The sequence below is a fragment of the Calypte anna genome, chromosome 1, assembly GCF_003957555.1.
Source record: "Calypte anna isolate BGI_N300 chromosome 1, bCalAnn1_v1.p, whole genome shotgun sequence".
In the NCBI taxonomy this organism is placed as follows: domain Eukaryota; kingdom Metazoa; phylum Chordata; class Aves; order Apodiformes; family Trochilidae; genus Calypte; species Calypte anna.
Genome location: NC_044244.1, coordinates 150,554,932 through 150,574,914, shown reverse-complemented (window position 1 = coordinate 150,574,914; position 19,983 = coordinate 150,554,932). Strand labels below are relative to the sequence as shown.

Genomic DNA, 19,983 nt, shown 5'->3' with positions numbered 1-19,983 from the left:
CTTCCTTACCTTCTCCCCACCCTGTGGTCCCTAAATTTTTTTCACACTATTTCTGTGATTTCTGGAGGTGAATACACTAATGTAGGTTAATTTCTGGCACTTTTATAAAGCTATATTAAAAAAAAAAAATCAGTATTTGTTCTCAGTTTAATACCATGTGACCTGCAAAGCAGAAAAGGTCTTTCTGAATTTTACTTCCTCTCTCTGTGTTTTGTTTTGTTCTGGTTTTGTTTCCCTTCAAGTTATCCTTGCAGTTTATTTGGTATTTGCAATGACAATTTCAAGATTCTTTCTCAATTATTTTTCCTTTAAATTTTTTTATCCGTATCTTCTTTGCAACTATTATATAGTCTAAAGTATTTTGCAGACATAAAAGATAAATTTTCACGACCAGAGGTGTTGTGTATCTACCAATCAATGGCAAAAGTGAACTTCTGAAGAGCTTTTTCTAACTTTTTTTTTTTTCAATCACTGGAGGACTTTTCCACCAGACACTGTTAGATGTGCAAGCTGTCCACTAGCTTCAGGGCTGTTTATTTCAAATGCCAGCTGTATTTGGTTTCTCTTCTTTATAGATAAGTCATGAGAAAACTGTGGTAAATTGATTGTTCAAGCTATGAGGTGGAATGCATAGATTAAATTGATATGTACATGAAATAGGCTGTGAAAAAAACCAGAAAAGGATTGCAGAATTTGACCTAAACTCATTGATATCATTAAGTATAATAAACTAGGGCAAAATCTGATTTAGAACAGTATTTGCTATCAACCAAGAGTAGCTCTTACACTGCTTGCAGAGGAATCCTACCCTATTTTTGTTTTACTGGACGCGAGTTCAGAAATTATTTTCCTCTTCACTTAAACACAATTATAAGGGGCAGTGTCCATGCCAGCAACACTATTCCAACCCACATACACCAGGAAAGGAAATACAGTGCTGTGTAGTGTGAGGGGACCCCCAGCAACTAGTAAGTGCTAGGCCTGTGACTGCTATCCAAGCAAAAGAGGTTTTTCAGCAGTAGAATTGCCTGGGTGGCAACACTTCCATATTATACTATAGTTATCTTTGGCCACATCTCATGCATATTTGTAAAACATACACTTTAAACTTCCTGAATGCCAAATTACTGCAAAATGATAAAGCAAATTTATTTCCCTACGCTTTGGGAATTCTAACAACTAAGAAGAAACTTTGTGCCTCTATAAAAGTGATCAATGTTTTCTTCTGGTTTTGTTTGTTGGTTTTTTGTTTTTTTTGCTTTGCTTTGCTTTATTTTGTTTTTGACAGAGGCTATAGATTGCTGGTTTACTGTAAAACTTCAGGTTTGAAATATCATGCAATATAATGACTACCTTTAGGCAAAATAGACAGGTGTGTGTCAGAGCTGAACTCAAACTTTTGTGAAATGTATCCCATTAGAATTACAAAAAGACTCTTTTTGATGTACCTTTTAGTGAAAAAGTAAAAAACTTGAAACAGATCTCACTGAAAAAAACTTTTTTATGCAGACAAAAATCATAAGGCTTGGCACACAAAAACTTTAAATTCATCTCAAACAGTAATTTCAGGGTAGGGGTTAATGATTTCCTTATAATAGCAGGCAAAATGTGCTAGTTTTAACAGAATTTTTCTTGAGTTTTCTATGTCTATAAATCTTGAAATAAAAATGACACTTGGTCTGTGAAATTAATATTTTGATCCTTAAGAGATTAAAATTTATTCTGATAAATAATGTGATAAGAAGAAACAGTTTCCCTCAGATCTGCTGATGCTTTCTTTACAAACAGATCACTGAGGCAGTAATTGTGTCTGTAAAGTGAAAAAGAAAGCCAAGAAAATTAAAGAAAGCCAGAAAAAAAACAAAAGGAAGTCGAGTCCAAGTCCTTGATTTGACTTATCTGCTAGAAAAATGCTGATTTTGTCCCTGTCAACACTCATATCTATCTGGGATTCCCTAGATGTGGAACTTTTATGTCAAAAGCTGACTCAACTTTAAATGCAAACTGTGGAGAGTTTTCAGGATCACAATAATGACATTTAAATCTGAGGATGTCTTACCCTGATGCACAATAATCCATTCAATATAGTACACAAAAAAAAGATACAAGGAATATGGTAGCCACTCTGTAGTAAATATACCTGTAATACTCTCTCTCTATGTAATGAGACTAATACATAATTAATTTCTTTATATTATTTTATTCCTATAAATATAAAACACAATTTAAAAGAGAATAAAAGTCGTATGTCCTTGTCATAACAAAATATAGGATAATATAATCAGCTTCTTAGCTGTCCTAAGAAACTGTATGTTTGTAGTCACAGTACATTAAAAACCTGATTATTCTTTTTACTATGAAACAAGAAAAATCTTCAGATAAACTGCAGATACATATATATATATACTCACTGCTTAAAATGGTAATGACATTTGTTTTGTCTGTTGCCCACGTGTCAACCATGGAAATACCTAATGCATTTGTCATAAATGCATATCTTTATTTTCAATCTCAGATAAAGCGAACTCTTTGATCCTGAAAATTTTAGAGATCAAGAAATGATCTTTTTTGTGGCCTCAGTGATTATGATGAAAATTGAAATTTATTGTTTTTCACTTTTACTAGAAAAAAAATGCTATGAAAAATGTATAATGGTTCTTTTTATAAACCTAGAAAAAAATCTGATTATTTCAATAGTAACTAATTCAATATGCAAACAAAAATCCAGTGCTTCACCTTCTCCTCAGCCTTACTGGGACAACAGTCCCAATAATCCTGTTCTTTATAAATGTTTAATATATCCTCCCTCCTACTCAAATGCTAGCAGTGCTCAAGTGAAACCACTGAAAATGAAATGGGTTGTAAATAAAAGGCAAGATAAGGAACAAGACAGGCAACAGCTTGGGAGGAAAGTAAAAGCTAGAGGATAAAGTAGGCTCTTGGAGGTAACAAAACTTGAAATTTATATGAAAGATCATCACCCCTATTCCCCAAAACCCTCTCTTCTGCTTCCTTAACATCTAACATCTTAATCTCTTCTGCTTCCTTAATATCTATAAAATATTTTGACCATTAATTTTATTTTGGTGCTCCAAACACAATAACATGATGGCATGGAAAATTCCATTTTGTCTATGTTCCTGGGTAGTCTTGAGGCCATTCCACTGTCTATATTCACATACACAATCCTTTTGTATCTAACAATGGATCAGATGTGTCTCACAAACCCTTCCTTTTTCACATCAAATTTCAATGAAGAGGTAAATTGACTTAAAGGAACAGAATAACTCCTTTGCACAAAAAGCAATCAGTGTTTTCACTCAGCATCTTAATTCCTTTTAGTTTTTCTTCATTAGTATTAAGGATACATAGCTCAAATATTTGCAGGGAATTGTTGTAATCTTCCTGATTTTATACTATCTGTAATCCCTTGTAATTAAATTACTAATTCTGGGCCAAACATGCAGAATACTGTGCTGCATTCTGGCTCTCACTATTTTGTATGTACATTTTACTGGCAAATGTACCATAAAGTTTCATACCTACTTTTAGTTCCAGGTAGAACTTTCTTCATTCTTTTAGTCTGTGATTTCTTGTAAACACAGAAGTTTCATTAAGAACTTGAACACTATGACTAGACAGGAAAGTAGACAAGGATTAAACTTGATCTCCTTTAGAACTGAATCACCAAAACAAATAAACAGAAAGCTCCATGATGACAAGATGGATTCCCAGCTTGAAGGTACTAAAAGACCCCTTAAAAGCCTTCTTACTTGCCTTTTTTCCACTCCAATGTGTCTGATTTCTGTAGGAATACAGGGGAAAGAATTGCCAAATGCATAGAGTCTAATAGAGGAAAGCAGCGTTCAGGAAGGAATTCTGGACTTTCGTTTTCAAATTGGGGCTCAGTGTGACTGAGATCTTCAGGACAAGACCCTAAGGGGACTTCTTATGACTAGTTCATTACATTATTTAATAAAACCTATGCTGAATTTGTGATAACCTCAAAAGAGACATTCCATAATTTAGGAATAAGCATATCTACTGAAATAAAATTGAGCTCTCTTACTCTTCTTACTCTCTTGTACACCTGACAGTGCTGTGGGATTATTGCTTCATTAGTAGGCTAGCCTTGGCAGTGAAAATGCATATGAAATGATACTGAAATTCAAAATGTACAACTTATCCTAGCTTTTTGGGTTTTCTCGTTTGCCTGTTCATTTGAATTTCCTTTTTTTCTTTTTTTGCTTTTTTTCTTTTTTTATTTTTTAATGGTGGAATAAACACTGCTGAAAATAATAACAATAATCGATGTGTGAAAGAATATAGGTAAATAATGTTTTAGGGCCCCTCAACTCCTGGTACACCTGAACGGTAGCCCTTGGGTATCACCTGATGGAAAATTATCCTACTTATATAAGATACTACTGCAAATCAATTTCTGGCAAAAAAGACCTGGGGGTCATGGTGGACAGCAGGCTCACCATGAGCCAGCAATGTGCCCTCTTAGCCACCCAATCTGGTGCCATTCTGAGGTAAATTAAGAAGTGTGTGGCTGGCAGGTAAGGGAAGTTCTCCTCCCCCTCTGCTCTGCTCTAGTGAGGCCCCACCTGGAGTACTGTGTGCAGTTCTGGGTTCCCCAGCTCAAGAGGGACAAGAAAGTACTGGAGAGAGTCCAGCACAGGGCCACTAAGATGATTAAGGGACTGGAGCATCTGCCCTGTGTGGAAAGGCTGAGAGAGGTTGGGCTGTTTAGCTTAGAGAAAAGAAGGCTGAGGGGGGGATCTCATTAATGTTTATAAATATATCTCCTGGTGTCAGGAGAATGGGGCCCAAACTCTTCTCTGTGGTGTCCAGTGATAGAACAAGGGGTAATGGTCTCAAACTGGCACACAGGAGATTCAACCAAAATGTAAGAAAATACTTCTGAGGGTAACAAGAGCACTGGACAAGATGCCCAGGGAGATTTTGGAGTCTTTATCCCTGGAGATATTCAAGACCCACCTGAAAGTGTTCCTGTGTAAGCTGCTTCAGGGGACCCTACTCATGCAGGGGGGTTGGACCAGGGGATCTTCAGAGGTCCCTTCCAACCCCTACCATTCTGTGATTCTGAACTCATTCCATCTTTGAAATTATACTTGTGCAGAAAGAAAACATTCATTATTTGGGGACTGAGAAGACAGAACAGAATTTATACTCTAGGATGAGGGTTAACTGGTCTTCAGTGCTCAAGATTGCTTTTCTTTCTCGACTGAAATTTAAACAGACTGATAGTATGTCACAATCTAAGAGGGGAAGAAACTTCTATACAAGCCAATCATATGCTGAAAGTGTAAGGCATAGAGGGAATCAAAACAGAATGGTTTGGGTTGGAAATAACTTTAAAGATCATCTAGTTCCAGCCCCACTGCCATGGGCAGGAACACCTCCCACTAGACCAGAAGACATCAGAGTTAAGACTTCTCAGACAGTGTAAGATAACAGTGATGATTCTATAGATGATTTTATACTACATGCTGGTATGACTTTACCAGACCATGAATGCCAAGCAACTTAGTTAACTGGTAGCTTGATTAAGAACTGTCTCATAATATCGCAGAAGACTCCAGCAAGGTGTTCTTCCATGGAAAGGAAAAAAATTTGTAAAACCAGAAACCCTGCAATGACAGGAGTCCTCTAAAAACCTAGTATTTTGAATTCCTCAAAAAAAAACCCCAACAGGTTATTCACCTCAAACACCTCAAACTGCAGGTGCTCAGGCTATGGCAGGATTTAGGTTGAGATTTTTCAGTTAATATCTACATGCCACAAAACTAGTCAGAATTTCTGACTATGTTTTGAAACTATTTCAGTTTTGGAAAAAGGAAGTAGATTCCTTTCAACATGTCTTTCTGATACTTTCCATGCTAGCTTTTTTCAGCATTTCCTAGCATGAACATCTTTAAATTTTTACTTTGTAAGAACATGTTCAGATGTAAGGAAATTGTCTGCACATTCAAGTATGCTATCTGCAGCTTATTAGAATTTCAGATTTATAAATGTTAGGTATTGTTTACTTGAGCACTACAGGTAATGGAAAATATTTTAATAAAGGTTAATTTTGTTAAAGGTCCCCATTAAACCTAGCAGTGCTTGCCTGTGACTTTAAAAGTCTTTATTATCACTGAGTATTTCAAGCTGAAACAGATTTGTTCCATTATCCCAAAAAGCTTTGTACAAGTGTACAAAGTGTTTCACATAAAAGAGAAACGTTTAATGCAATGAGAGTTAAATTCTAGTTTGATTAATACATCTCATAATCCTAATTAAAACAAATTAGGCTAGAGTACCTAAAGTTCTGCCTCTGGATATTGTTCAAAAGCCTTAAAAATTGCTATACAGCTGGGGCAAAGTTGTTGGCAAACTTTTATGTATGAAGAATAAATTTAGCAGAGTTCAAGGGGTGATGTCCAAAGTAGTGTCAGTATTATGCCTCCTGCAAATGCTAAAGCACTTGAGAAACCTAAATTTTACTTAGAAACATTAAATCATGTACATAAATCTTGATTTTTGCCTAAAGCTATATATACTGGCATGTTGGATGATGAGCTTTGAAAGTGGTCTGCTACCTTACTTCTGAGTCTATATGGGTATAGGGAAATCTGCTGCCATCCATATTTAAGCTTCTTGCTTCTGAGATTCTTTATACATTAAATCATAAGATCATAAAACCAGGGCAGGATAGGATTACAGGAGGTCAGCAATTTTATGTCAGGATCAACTCTAATAAAACCATTCTTGGCAGGTATTTACTGAAGATGTATTAAAAACTTCCAGTTATGTGAATTCAGCAGCCATGTAGGCAAAGTATAATTTAAAAATAGTTACAGTTCCCTTTTGGAATGCAATTCCTTTAGGAGGAGGAACAACTAGAAGCCTCTACAGAAGCTTCTCCCACCACCAATTCACACTGGATCATCTGAAGTCTTTGTTTTCAGGCCATGCTGGCCCAATGACAGCACAAACACTTAGGATATGCCTCTTTTTTTGCTTGCATGCTGGCACTTTGGTGTCTTGCCTCAGAAATACAAGTACTGTTATGCATGAGACAACCAAAATAATAAGATAGTGTTGGCTACATCCAGAAGAATGTCACTTAAAAGAAGCCAACCAAGCAAACAAAAAAACCCACACCTCCCCACACACTTCAAGTATCACAAAATATTGTAGACTCCAGAGGGCTAGGAGAGCAAAGCATCTGATGAAATGTGTGCTTTTTGATCTAGTCCAGGAAGATCAGTGGACTTCTTCAAGGTAAACTAGGATGTATAAAGGATTGTGAGGAATTAGTTTATTTCTACCATAGCTCAGATTCATTGAAATTTGCAAATGAAGTCCAGTGCTAAAACTCTTAGGCATGTCAATAATCTTTACTTTGTGTGCTATCCATCAGTTTCAATAGCAGTGAATACTAAAGCTTAAGGATTATTCACCTATATAAAGATTAAGAAATCAGCTTTACCAACATTAAGGTAAATCACAGAAAATACCACTGTTTTTGCATCAGAGATGCTGAGCCAGCTGTTATTTAAGTTTTTGTGGTGGGGGGGAGGGTGAAGGGGGGAAATCACACACTTAGATGTCTTCAGTTTAGTTGTTTTTATGAGCCAGTTGTTTGAATCTCCTTTGGAGATAATGGAGAACTAGTCAGTGGCTGGATGTAGTAACTGGAAGTTAGAAAACTACTCAATATAATAAATCCAAGTATTTACTTCAGAATCAACTGAATAGTTCTCTAGCCTACAGTTAGCTGCAGTCATAAAGCAAATAAAATATGAAGCACAGTGCTATTTTTAAGAAAAGGTGTGAGGTACCTAATAAATTCACCTCAGTGACCACTGAATAAAATGTCATGCCTCATTTCTACATGAGTTTCACATCCTTCTTTTGCTGCCAATATTTGGATTAGATGTCTTCAGCACAATTAAAATGTTTTGGCAAACAAATACCTCTTTCTTATTGTGCTTACCTTTTGGGAAAGAAATCTGACAGAAGTAAAACAGGTTCATAATATGATTCATTCTACACGTCCTGTATTAATCTTATTTATCTTTGAAAGAAATAATAATGCTAAATGTCTGTGGTCTCTTTTCCAAGGGCAGATGGCCTACCATCACCATCTATCTCTGCTTAATTGTCTAAGGTGTGGTTGTTTTGTGTAACATTTTAACATTTAGTGTGCTTTTACCATAACTCTCAAATAGTGCCAGTAAGGTCAATGCAAATGATTCTTTAGTACTTCATCTGTGTCACAGACCAGACAAGATGTCCAGGGAATTTTCTGCTCATGCTGCAATAAGTCCTTCACTTTTACTCGTATCCATGTGTTTCAGGTAGGACTCAGTGAGCATGTGAGTGAAGAGATGGAAAACATCAGAATACATCTTGGAAATCTAAAACAAAATTCCATCTCTTTAGATAAAATAGAATTTTTCAGCTGGAATATATGCTTAAGAGTTGAATGTTATGAAAAGCGAAGGACTTCTCAGCATCTGAGTATTTCTGAGGTAGTGGAATCACAATGTGGCACTAAAGCATAAAAATATATGAGGCAATTCTAGCAAAGATAGTTACCCTTAAATAAGTATATCTTACTTATAATGCCTGAAAAAATGTATTCTTACTTAGAAATAATTGCCATTTCTGAAAGTGACAAATACTGGCATGACTTCTTACTGAGTATGTGCTCTTGAATATTTTTTACTTTCTATTTTATTTCTTCTGTACAGACAGCAGCGTTTGGTACTTATTCAGACTTTTTTTCCCCCTCAGGCATTTTGGTAATCATAGAGGACTGTAATAGTGCATGAAATAGTATGGAAAGAAGTCCTGTATAAAAGGAGTTACACCATTACTCATCCTTAGCAAGAAGCTACAGCTGCAGTACTGATCTAGGTAATTAGCTGCTCCTTACAGTGATACACGCCATGTTTGCTGCATGGCTGCTCTGTGCTTTGTGAACAGACAGCTCCTATTTGCACAAGTTAGAAAAAAAATAAGAAATCCTTTTCCATATGCAGTCTAGAATTCTACCCAGATTTAACAGAGCAAATAGCTTTCTATTTAAATGGTTACTTTGAGAGCTGAGAAATTGGAAGTGTTTTTTGGAGCGATTTGTGTTGAATTTGTCATTTAACCAGGCATAACTGATGTCCTTGAAATGTTTCAGTAAAAATGGCCCAACTATTTATAAAACTGTAGAGTGTAAATAAAATACAATACTGGCAGTTAACGTGTTTCCATCCTGCTTTTTAAGTGTTGTAGCATCTGACCTATGTGGTAACTTCTAGAAAGCTGAAATTTGGTAGGGACATTTGGCAACCTATGAATATCAGTCTGTATTTATCCAAGAGAATTTAAAGCAATCCTCTGCATATGCTATATCTGTATGAGCAACTGATAGATGACAAAAGCAATGATCCACTAACATTTTATCTCCCTCACACCTCTGCATGGATATGTGTTTAGAGGCAGTTTTCAAGTAGTTCACATCCCGCTGGTGTCAAAATTAAGCAGGAAAGGAAAATAGTTTTGAGACAGACGAATGTAGGGAATTTTTTTTCCAGATAGGAGAGAGATATATTCAAAAACAGCACTGTCATCCCAGATTTGACAGGATACTTACTATATAGCAAATGCATCAATGTGGCAGTCATTACCTTCTCCTGCTGTGAAAGTGCTAGTGATTTCTCAGAGCGTTCTCCAGGGAGAGGCTTGTGTCAGGCAGAACTGGAAATCTATCTGTCCACAGAGAAAATCAGAGGCATGTCAGAAGTTGTATATATGTATGAATGGTTATACAGGAGGAAAATAATTTGTACAGTCACAGTTATGCCTATTGCAAAAGAATAGTGCATAATGATATTGTATAATTGCAGAAAAGCCATGGCTTCTCACTGTCCTCTGCAGGTAAGCAAGCACTTTTTATGAAAAAAACCCCAAAACTTATAATTTGTTTGTGGTTTTATTTTTTTATGTGTGTTTTTTATTTTTTTTTTAATTATTTGACATTAAATAAACAAGCAAGTACTATTACTGTATAAACTAAAATGGTGAGTGCAAATAAAGAAATAACTATACTGTGGACACTGTTCTGCAGTCATATATGTCATATTAAGTTTTTTGCTGAGTAGATGAACTATTTTGGGTGCATGTTCAAATGAGCATGCACAAGTGCTGTTCCATTCTATTCCCTTCATGGAAAAAAAATAATCATTACTTAGTCACAATCACAAAAATGTGGGGGGATTTCTCACAGAACCAGAGTGCCACAGTCAATGACTAAAGCTCTTGAGAAGGAATAGACAAGGAAGGAGAGGTACGGAGAAGTAGAGTGTTGATGGGGTAGAGGGGTTTTGTGCCAGAATCAAGGGGAAAGCCAACAAAGCTGATACTGAAGTGGGAGTTTGTTATAGACCCCCCACCCAAGACAGAGAGGCAGATAAGAAGTTCTATAAGCACTTGGAAGAAGTTCTATAAGCACTTGGGCCTTTGTTCTCATGGGGGACTTCAACATCCCAGATGTTTGATGGAAATACAGCACAGCAGAGATGGAACAGACCCAGAGGTTTCTGGAATGTGTGGAAGATAAGTTCCTGATACACTTGATGAGTGAACCAACCAGGGAAGCTGCCCTGCTGGACCTGCTCTTTGCAAACAAAGGACTGCAAAAGCAAAGGAAGCAAAACTGCTGCCTTGGATTTCCAAAGTGCAGACTTTGATTGGTTTAGGAGGCTACTTGATAGAATCCCTTGGGAAGTATTTCTGAAGGCTATACGAGTCTAGAAAGGCTTGATACTTTTTAAGAAGGAAGTCTTAAAGGAGTGTCCTTTAAGACACACAAGTGTCCTTGTGTGCCTTAAGGTGGCATGGAAGACTGTCCTGGCTGAATAGGCAGGTTTGGCTGAAACTAAAGGAAAAAAGGAGAGTTTATGGCCTTTGAAAGAAGAGTCTGATCACTCACAACAACTGTAAAGATGTTGTTAAGGCTATGCAGGGAGAAAATTAAAAGGTCCAAAGCCCAGCTGGAAATAAATCTGGCTTCTGAGGTAAAAGATAACAAGAAACATTTATACAAATACATTAATAGCAAAAAGAAAGAAAAAAAGTCCACGCAAGTGATTTTTAATTTCTAAGCATTATGTATTTCTTCATAGTCCAGTTCACTGGACAGGAAATCACATTTTTGTTCAGTGGAAAGGCAATTTTAATAAAAATCAAAAACATTATACTCTCTGCATTTTCATTCAGTCAGGTATAGGACAAAAGGGCACAACATTCTGCTAGCAAAATATATTCCTCACTATGAGTAGTGTTATACTTTTATTCTAAAATTTAACCTTTCCTAGTGTCTGCAGAAAAAGAAATTTCTTAGAGAATTACCAGCTTTTCTTATGTCCTTATTGGTTTATCTCCTTATTTATTAGTCCTTATGTGGTTGTCATTTAAGTACAGTTTTTCTATGTGCAGTTTTCAGTTCTCATTTTTTCTATCAGACAAGTGCTTTCTGAAAAAGTTAGGAACACTTGAGAACTAAACATCAGTTACAAACATCTTCAAAACATGTATGTATGATGGTTACATCTGGATTTAATTATAATTAAAATTTCAATTCTTAAGAATAAAAAATAAAATAATAAAAAAAAATTAAAAGATGTTCAGATCCAATAAAGAAAGTTACATGCTTAAAAAGAAGTATGAGATTGAGAACATCACTGTAGATGAGGCTAACAGTATGTGATGAGAACTGCAGAAAGATACTGGGGTGTAATGGAAGCTCCAGGAAAGAATGCATTTGAAAGCATGTTTCTCTTTCTTTACCTTTTCTTTCCCCTTCCATTTCTGACTGTACACTTTTGAATACCCAGAATTGCCTATGAGTGCTAAGAAAATACAGTAGAAACTGGAAGCTTGAAAATCCTAAATGCTCACTTGATTCTTTCTAAATAAACAGCTTTATATATACGTATACTTGAACTGTGATTGATCACACAAAATTATACTGCTTACATTTTACTTACAAGATTATTCAGAAATAGCTCCCTAAAAATGCATATTTGAAGGATGGTATTCTTTGTTTTAATAATACTGGCTTGCTGCTACTGAGCTAGGAAAACAAAACATATCTCAGTCTGTGTCAAGAGAGCACCCTTTTTATCCCTTGCTCAGTTAGGACTGCAAATTAAGCACCTTAGTTTTGAGCAAAAATAGAGAACATACAGAAGGCATGAGATCATCATTTTACAGGATAGTTTCTATTCACTTAAGGCTCTGGGGTGAGCACTTAAGGTACTGTCTGAAAATCATAAGGATTTTCCAAGAAACTGGAGATGGAAATGTAACAAATAATGTGCAAGTTTCCTATTGTGGCATCAAACCATAAGCCCATTTCCAGAACAAAATGCAGGCTCATTTTCTATTGTTAATTCTGATGGATTTCATAAAGGGAGAAGCACTTACAAGTTGGATTTTCTGTCATATGTCCAAACTTCACTTAGATTCAGTCAAAAGTTTTTAGTCTTGTAACATAATATTATTGCTGTATCGCCGTATTATTGTACAGACCTCCACATGTGGGTGGCTGTCAAAAAGCTGTACTTCATTACTTTATGCCTCAGATTCTCAGAGAGCCATTATGAGTCATTAAGTGATCAGAGTCATTTGTGCAGAACTGCAGCTTCTACACTTTTCATCTCACTGTCTATTTTTGCACATGGAATGTGTTTCCGTACTTGTATTATATATATATATAAACACTAATCACAGTAATCCAGCGTGAATATATTAATATAGATTAATACAGAGTTTGTAATTACAAGAAGCTTCAGTCCATGAAAACCAGGTGATACTAAAAATTCTCTTTTGCTTTGCATGTGTAACAGATGATGATAGAGGGATATTTGGGGTTTTTTTACATGATTACCTGAATGTCTTGCTTCCCAGCTGACAGTAATGAATATAACATGACTCAGTTACTCATTCGGAGTTCAAATGGTCCTCTAAATGTCCTTGAGCATAGGAGTGAATCCTAGCAGATACTTCGTAGAATCATAGAATGTTAGTTTGGAAGGGACCTCAAGGATCATCTGGTCCAGTGAACATTATGGATGCTCAGCACTTCACACTTAGTTAAAAGCAAATATGCCCCAGAGTATTCACAGTAAAATTGCTCTGGTTTAATTGCAGTTAGTCACAGCACTCCAAGAAGTAACAGATTCATTTCCTCAAAAGAGTCAAACACTATAAGCAGATGCACGTGTATATACACTTCTAATCTTTCATAAAGTTGATGTATAGAACAGTGCTAACATACTGTGTGTGGTTTTGGAAGAGGGAGTGGTTTCTGTGAGAAGCAGCTGGAATTTTCCCCAATTCCCAAGCTAGGCCCACTTCTGACCAAGGCTGAGCCCATCAGCAACACTGGATGCACTTCTGCAATTAACATATTTAATAAGGCATCACATCCCATGACACAACCTAGATGACTGCAAAGGAGATTTGGACTAGACCCCCTCAGAGAGGAGCTGAGGTGTGGCTGGATCCAATCCTCCCAGGCCTGGGTTTCCCAGAGAGAGCCATGCCATGACAGCTGCCTCAGACCATCCAATACCTCTTGATTGGATAAAGGTGAAACAACACTCAAGGTCTGGATTTGAATCTGGGGTTTGCACAGGTCATCTGGCTCCTGCAGACCATTCTGTGGGAGTGCTCAGAGGGTCCATTGGTGGCATTACTTCCTTTATCCACCAGAAGGTCCCTTAAAGAAAGTAAAAAGGAAACTTCTAAAAGACATGCAGGAGAGGAGAGAGGTGGAAGTGAGGACAACACTTAATCAGTTACCAAGATCAGTAAGGAAGGAGAGAAGGAGGTGCTGTAGTAGAAGTTTCCCTGCAGCCTCTGTTGAGGTGGCAGCTGTCCCCTGCAGCCCATGGAGAAGCACTGTGGATTAGTCCATGAAGGAGCATGGTGGGGCAGACGTAGACCTGCAGCTGTGGGAAACCCTATGCCAGGGGAAGTGTTTGTGCCCTAAGAAAGTTGTGACTCAGTGGGCAACCCATGCTGGAGCAGTTCCTGAGGGACTGCACCTGTGGGAGGGACTCACATTGGAGGGGTTAATGAAGAACTCATGAGTGGGACCCTGCATTGGAGCACAGGAAGTCGATGAGGAGTTCTCCCCCTGAGGAGGTAAGAAAGGCAGAAAATAATGTGTGGTGAACTGACCACAACACCCACTCCTCATCGCCCTGTGCCTCTCTGGGAGGGGAGGAGTTAAAGAAATTGGGAGCGAAATTAGGTCCTGAGATGAAGGGAGGGATGTGGGGAAGACATTTTTAAGATCTGTTTTTGTTTCTCTTTGTCCTGCTGATTTCACTGGTAACAAGTTGGGGCTGTTTTTCTTGGGTTTTTTTGTTTGTTTGTGTGTTTTCGTTGTGGTTTTTTAAAAAATTATTATTATTTAGTTTTAATCTCAGTGAAGTCTGTTTCACCCATGACCATAATTGGTGAGTGAGCCCTCCTTGTCCTTGTGTCAATACACAAACCCTTTTTTATATTTTCTCTTCCCCTGTACTACCTTGGAGAGAGGAGTGAGTGAGTGGCTGCATGGTTCTTTGTTGCCAGCTGCACCTAAACCATGACATGCTGCTTTAGTAAAGTCAGTAAATGGAAAATAAATATATTTATTGGGTCTGGCTGAAGATGAGCTAATTTTTCCCACAACAGCTTTCATAGAGATGTGCTTCGTATTGGTAACCAGAAGGGTGTAGATAACACATCAGTGTTTTGGCTGCTGCTCAGCACTGCTCAAACAGCCTCAAGTCTGGCTTTCCAACTTTCTTCTCCTCAACCTTCACCTACCCCATGCCTCACCAATAGGTTCGGGGGTGGGCAAAGTCTTGGAAGGGGATATAGCCAGGACAGCTGCCAAACTGGCAAAAGGCATATTCTGTGCCATATGGTGTCATGCTCAGTGACAAAAGCCAACACAACGAGGAGGAAGGAGGGGGGCATTTATTGTTTGCAGTGTTTGTCTTCTGGAGCAACCACAGCCTGCACTAAAGCACTATTTCCCAGGAGGTGGATGCACATCCTGATAGGAAGTAGAGAATAAATGTCTTGTTTTTCTTCTTGTTTTTCTTTGCTTCACACACAGCCTTTGCTTTTGCTTTATTAAACTGCCTTTATCTTAATATATGACTTTTTTCCTCATCTTTTTTCTTCACTTCTGTCCTGCAGAGGAGAGGAAGGGCCCAGCAGCTTGGTGGTCACCTGGCATCCAGCCAAGATGAACACACCACAGTATATGTTTCTTTCATAACATCAAAAGGTACTGCTAAAAACACTCTTGAATTCAGACCTTGAAATGTATGGTTAACTTAAGTGACCTATTGTTCTAAAAAAGAACTAAAATCATTCTGACGTTACTTAAATTACCCAATAAAAAGCGTTTCAGCAATTGGTTGCTGACCAGAAATATATCCACTAAGTAAATGCAAGGGCTATTTTGCCATCTAATAAGAATTTAAAGTGGCTTCAACATTGCTTTAAGTTAAGTGTACAATTTTTTTCCACATAAAATCTGTTCTATTCTATTCCATATCTGGAAACAAAAGGTTTGCTAAACTCCACAGCACCTTCCGAATGAACGTTTACCTCTTGTATTTCAACAGAGATTAAAAATAACAATGCCCAAGACTCAAGTTTCCCTGTCCTGTCTTTCTGAGAAGGTCAGAATCACAACTGGAGCAGGACAAAGACAATATAAAGAGGAGGATGTTCTCTTGTTCTTTATCTGAATAGGAGTAGGTACTTTATTTGAAAGACTGCAGCACTTAAGCACAGGATGCGGTGCTGAAATATTGCTTAAGGGCACATTACAACTGACTGTCCTTTTAGTCTAAACAATTTCCTTCTTATAAGTCAAAATGAAGGTGACTGCTCTTCCAAGATGCCTTTCTGGTTGCATTATAAATAAGTGGAATGAGGACCAGTGTTCAGGACTCATGACCCATACTGCCAAGAATATAAAGGCTTAGCAATGTAAATGTGAGGCTGGGACACAACTGAGATTTATTCTGTCAGATTGGCCTCTCAGTATATCAAGCAGAGGCTATTTTTGTCTCCCTCCACCAGCACTTACTGTTAGTAAAGCACTGGCAAAAAGCCTTCATCAGTACTGAGGGAAGGTGTTTAACGTATAAGGCAGCTAATCCCAAAACATCTATTCTTATACATTATTCTGCCATCTTTATTCACTGTTGGAAATGGAGAAGCAATATATCATCAGTAATAATTAATATGCTTGAGCTTATATAGGAACAGTTCCAGAATTTCCAGATGATCTTTACTTTCCAAACAGCCTTCCTAATTTCTCAGTCTACTGAAATAGCATTTTTGCATGATTTATGTGCCAGACCTTCAGCTGGTCTAAATCACTGCCATTCTACTAAATCCAGTGGATGTATGTTGTTGTACAACGGGGGTACCTGAGCTGTATTCTGTTCTTCAAAAAGAATGCTGATTATCGACTTCATTTTAAATCATTCCTCTTTATGGGATTATTTGCGGAGCAAGCTACTTTTCAAGGTCAGTTGTGGGCTCATATAACTTGGTACATACCCCTGAAAAACTATTAAATAATAAATAAAAATGTATTTGTATTACAGGTACTGTGTGGATTCTCATCCCAAATATCCATCTGACCATACCACATTTCTGTGGTAGGTGGATTAATGTTATTTTAGGTTAGAGGAAGCTCTGTAGTGTCAATCAAGGATGCAATTTTTTAAAAATATAGCTGAGGGGAAAAATAAAAACATCTCTCATACCAATATTCATTATCATAGAATTCCATAGCACCAGTCAGTCACTCAACCTATCACTTACCTTGACCTCAGGCAGAAATGCAAAAAAGATTCATATTTACCATAAAACGAAAACTAAAACTCCTTACTAGACAGCCCTCTGCCACAAATATATTAAAATATTGCTATAGCATAGTTTTCACACCTTGAATAGAATCTTTAATCATAGAGTCATAGAATGGTTTTTGTTGGAAGGAATCTTAAAGATAATTTACTTTCAGTCCTGGCCTCAAACACTTCCAGGGAGGGGGCAGCAACAACTTCTCTGGGCAACCTCTTCCAGTGTCTCACCACCCTCACAGAGAATTTCTTGTTAATGTCTAGTCTAAATCTACTGTTTTAGTTTAAAATTGTTCCCTCTTGTATAACTACATGCCCTTGTGAAAAGTCCCTTCCTAACTTTCATGTAGGACACTCTCAGGTACTGGGAGTCTCCCCAGAGCCTTCTCCAGGCTGAACAACCCCAACTTCCTAGGAGAGGTACTAAAGCCCTCTCATCATCTTCTTTGCCCTCCTCTGGACTTGCTTCAAGAGCTCCATGCCGTTCTTGTCTTGGCCACTCCAGAGCTGGGCACAGTACTCCAGGTGGAGTCTCATGAGAGTGGAGAATCACCTTCCCTTACCTGCTAGCCACTCTTCTTTTGAATGCTTTACAGACACAGAAGGAAGAAAGTCTCTAAATATATATGCAGTTAATTTTGGTTTATGATTCATGTTTACATTTCTTGTCTTTTAATTAATTGGAAATTTTGATTCCAGTCATGATAGTGTGTTGACCTTGGTAAGAGCATGAATTTCATCTAGGTAAGGTTATGCATATCACTGTGGCTCTATCTCATATCAAGAAAGAAGAACTTTTGAATCCACTGCATATATTCAGTGCTGTCTTTTATCTTTAGAATTTGATAGCTTGGATGCAAGACAATGAAAATTTCTGGTCCTTTTCAATATAAACTAGGAGATGGATTAAATTAATTCACTTTTAGCAATAAATTTCTTAACTACTACATCTGAATCTATGGGAATACATTTCATCCCTTGGAGGCAAAAAATAGTGAACCAAGCCCATGTCATTGAGGAAAGGAGAAGTGTCATACCTCTCTAATGCCCCCAGTGTTTTCAAAATCTGTGGTATAATATATTAACTTCTAGTTTCAATTACTGTGGTTTATTACCCCTCAAGGTCAGCACTTTAATTTGAACCACATTAATTATAATTCCACCTCAGCAAAAGTCATTATCTAATTACTAGTTAATTGCGTATTACTGTAACTTAGCTTAATAAGGCAGATGAGGGTAGACAATATAGGAAGCTTTAAGCAAAGTTTTAATTAAATGCTTTATTTTTTAATGCACATTGTTTTAAGAAATTATTATAACAGTAACTAGCAAATGGAGACTAAAATGGTCAGGTAGTTTAGGATTATGGGGAAATTAAGGCTCTGTGGTAGATCTGTGACACAAGCCAATACAATATAAGATGTTTGTATTTTTTACCCCAGCACAGAAATTCTAACTCAGGCATTCAAATTACAGCTTAAGCAGAGTCTGGAATGGATATGTAATGGTCAGCTGAGAACCCCTCAACAGGAGGGGTGAATGGTGGATTGGTAAAGATTTCATCTCATCTATACTACAGATTGGATGAAATCTTGACACAGCTCCACTAGTCCTGGTAAATAGTAGTCTTATGGGTTGTTTTGCAAGCTACTTCTCTGCACACAATTAAACTGGGCATAGTTTAAGTACAGGTTGCTAGTGAACAGTGCAGTGTAGTACCCTGTGGTCAGAGCTGAAAGAATCTCCCATTAGGTTGTGATCCAACCAATGGCCTTATTCATATTCTGTAACTTAATTTTTATTGAATCATTGTCACTGCCTGACCTGTAACAAATACGCAATTTCCACTTCTTCCAGTAATGAACTTTTAGGGTATAATGTTTAGACAATGCACATTCAGATCTCTCACTAATTTAAATCCATGATCTATTATGTGAAACTTCTTTTTCCACACCTGACTCTGTATGCCAAGATAGAATTGGAGTTAAAAAGCCAAGGGGAAATATACTCCTTCTTTTCAGAGGGCTGGGCTGTCAGAGTTCTAATTTATAATTCTCCTTTTGAGACTGTCAGAAGCCCGTTTTGCAACTGAAAAGTTTAATTACTGTGGTTGCAAGGGTCATCACTCACTTGCTGCAAGGAAGATGAATAGTGCATAGATATTAAATAAAGGGTACTTGCTTAGGTTATTTTTAAAAGTAGTTATGACAAAAGTACTACTTTCTTTAGGATGATAACTTGATGTCTCATCTATATTTCTACTGTCATTCAGAGCAAAATGCTCTGCTATCCCAAGTACCTAGGCTTTAAAAGCCTTCTATATTTCAGGGGTATTTCTAGCTGCAGCTTTGCTAGTATTCATAACTCCATAATTCATAAATAATACTGGGAATTTTTGTATTATTTCCCTATATGCAGCTGCTTAAAAGAACCAAAATCTTCAAACACTACTCCATACCTAGTTATGAATCAGGCATGATCTGCTGGCCAGGCTTAAGACCTTTTTCTGCTTTCTGTGTATGAAGTTTTTGGCACTCAAGTACTCATAAAATGGGCTGTGTTTCACCTCAGATGTTTATCAGAAGTGCTCCTCTGGTGTTTTACATAAATCATCTACACTTTCCCCTGTAGAATCTGCGTCTATTACCCCTGGAAGCACAATAAGTCCTGCGATTCCTGTGGATGAACGTCCCATTAACAAAGCCCCTACTGTGCCATTTTCCCAATGTATGGGTCCGTGTATCCCCGTCGGTAACCGATAAACCTGATTAGTCGTCAACGTAATATCTATTGTGCAGGGCACATTGATGCCCAAGCTTCCTCTTGTGGCTGGGGTGGGGAGCCGTTGTATAACGCTGGCCCAGCTACTTGTGTCCCGGCGCGGGGGCCTTGCGCGCTGTGTCGTCCGTTTTTTGCGGACCAGCATGCCCGGTTGTTATGACTACTTTTTTGGCAGCGGTTGCACCATACCGTAGCTGAGCAATCCCTCGCCGAGTGGCCCGTTGCTCCACAACAGTAGCAG

The 19,983-nt window shown here is 37.6% G+C and overlaps 1 pseudogene; it reads left to right on the top strand.

Moving 5' to 3' along the window:
- LOC115599081 overlaps window positions 1-19,723 on the top strand; it is a 146,797-nt pseudogene extending 127,074 nt beyond the window's left edge.
- Window positions 19,724-19,983: the final 260 nt, after the last annotated feature.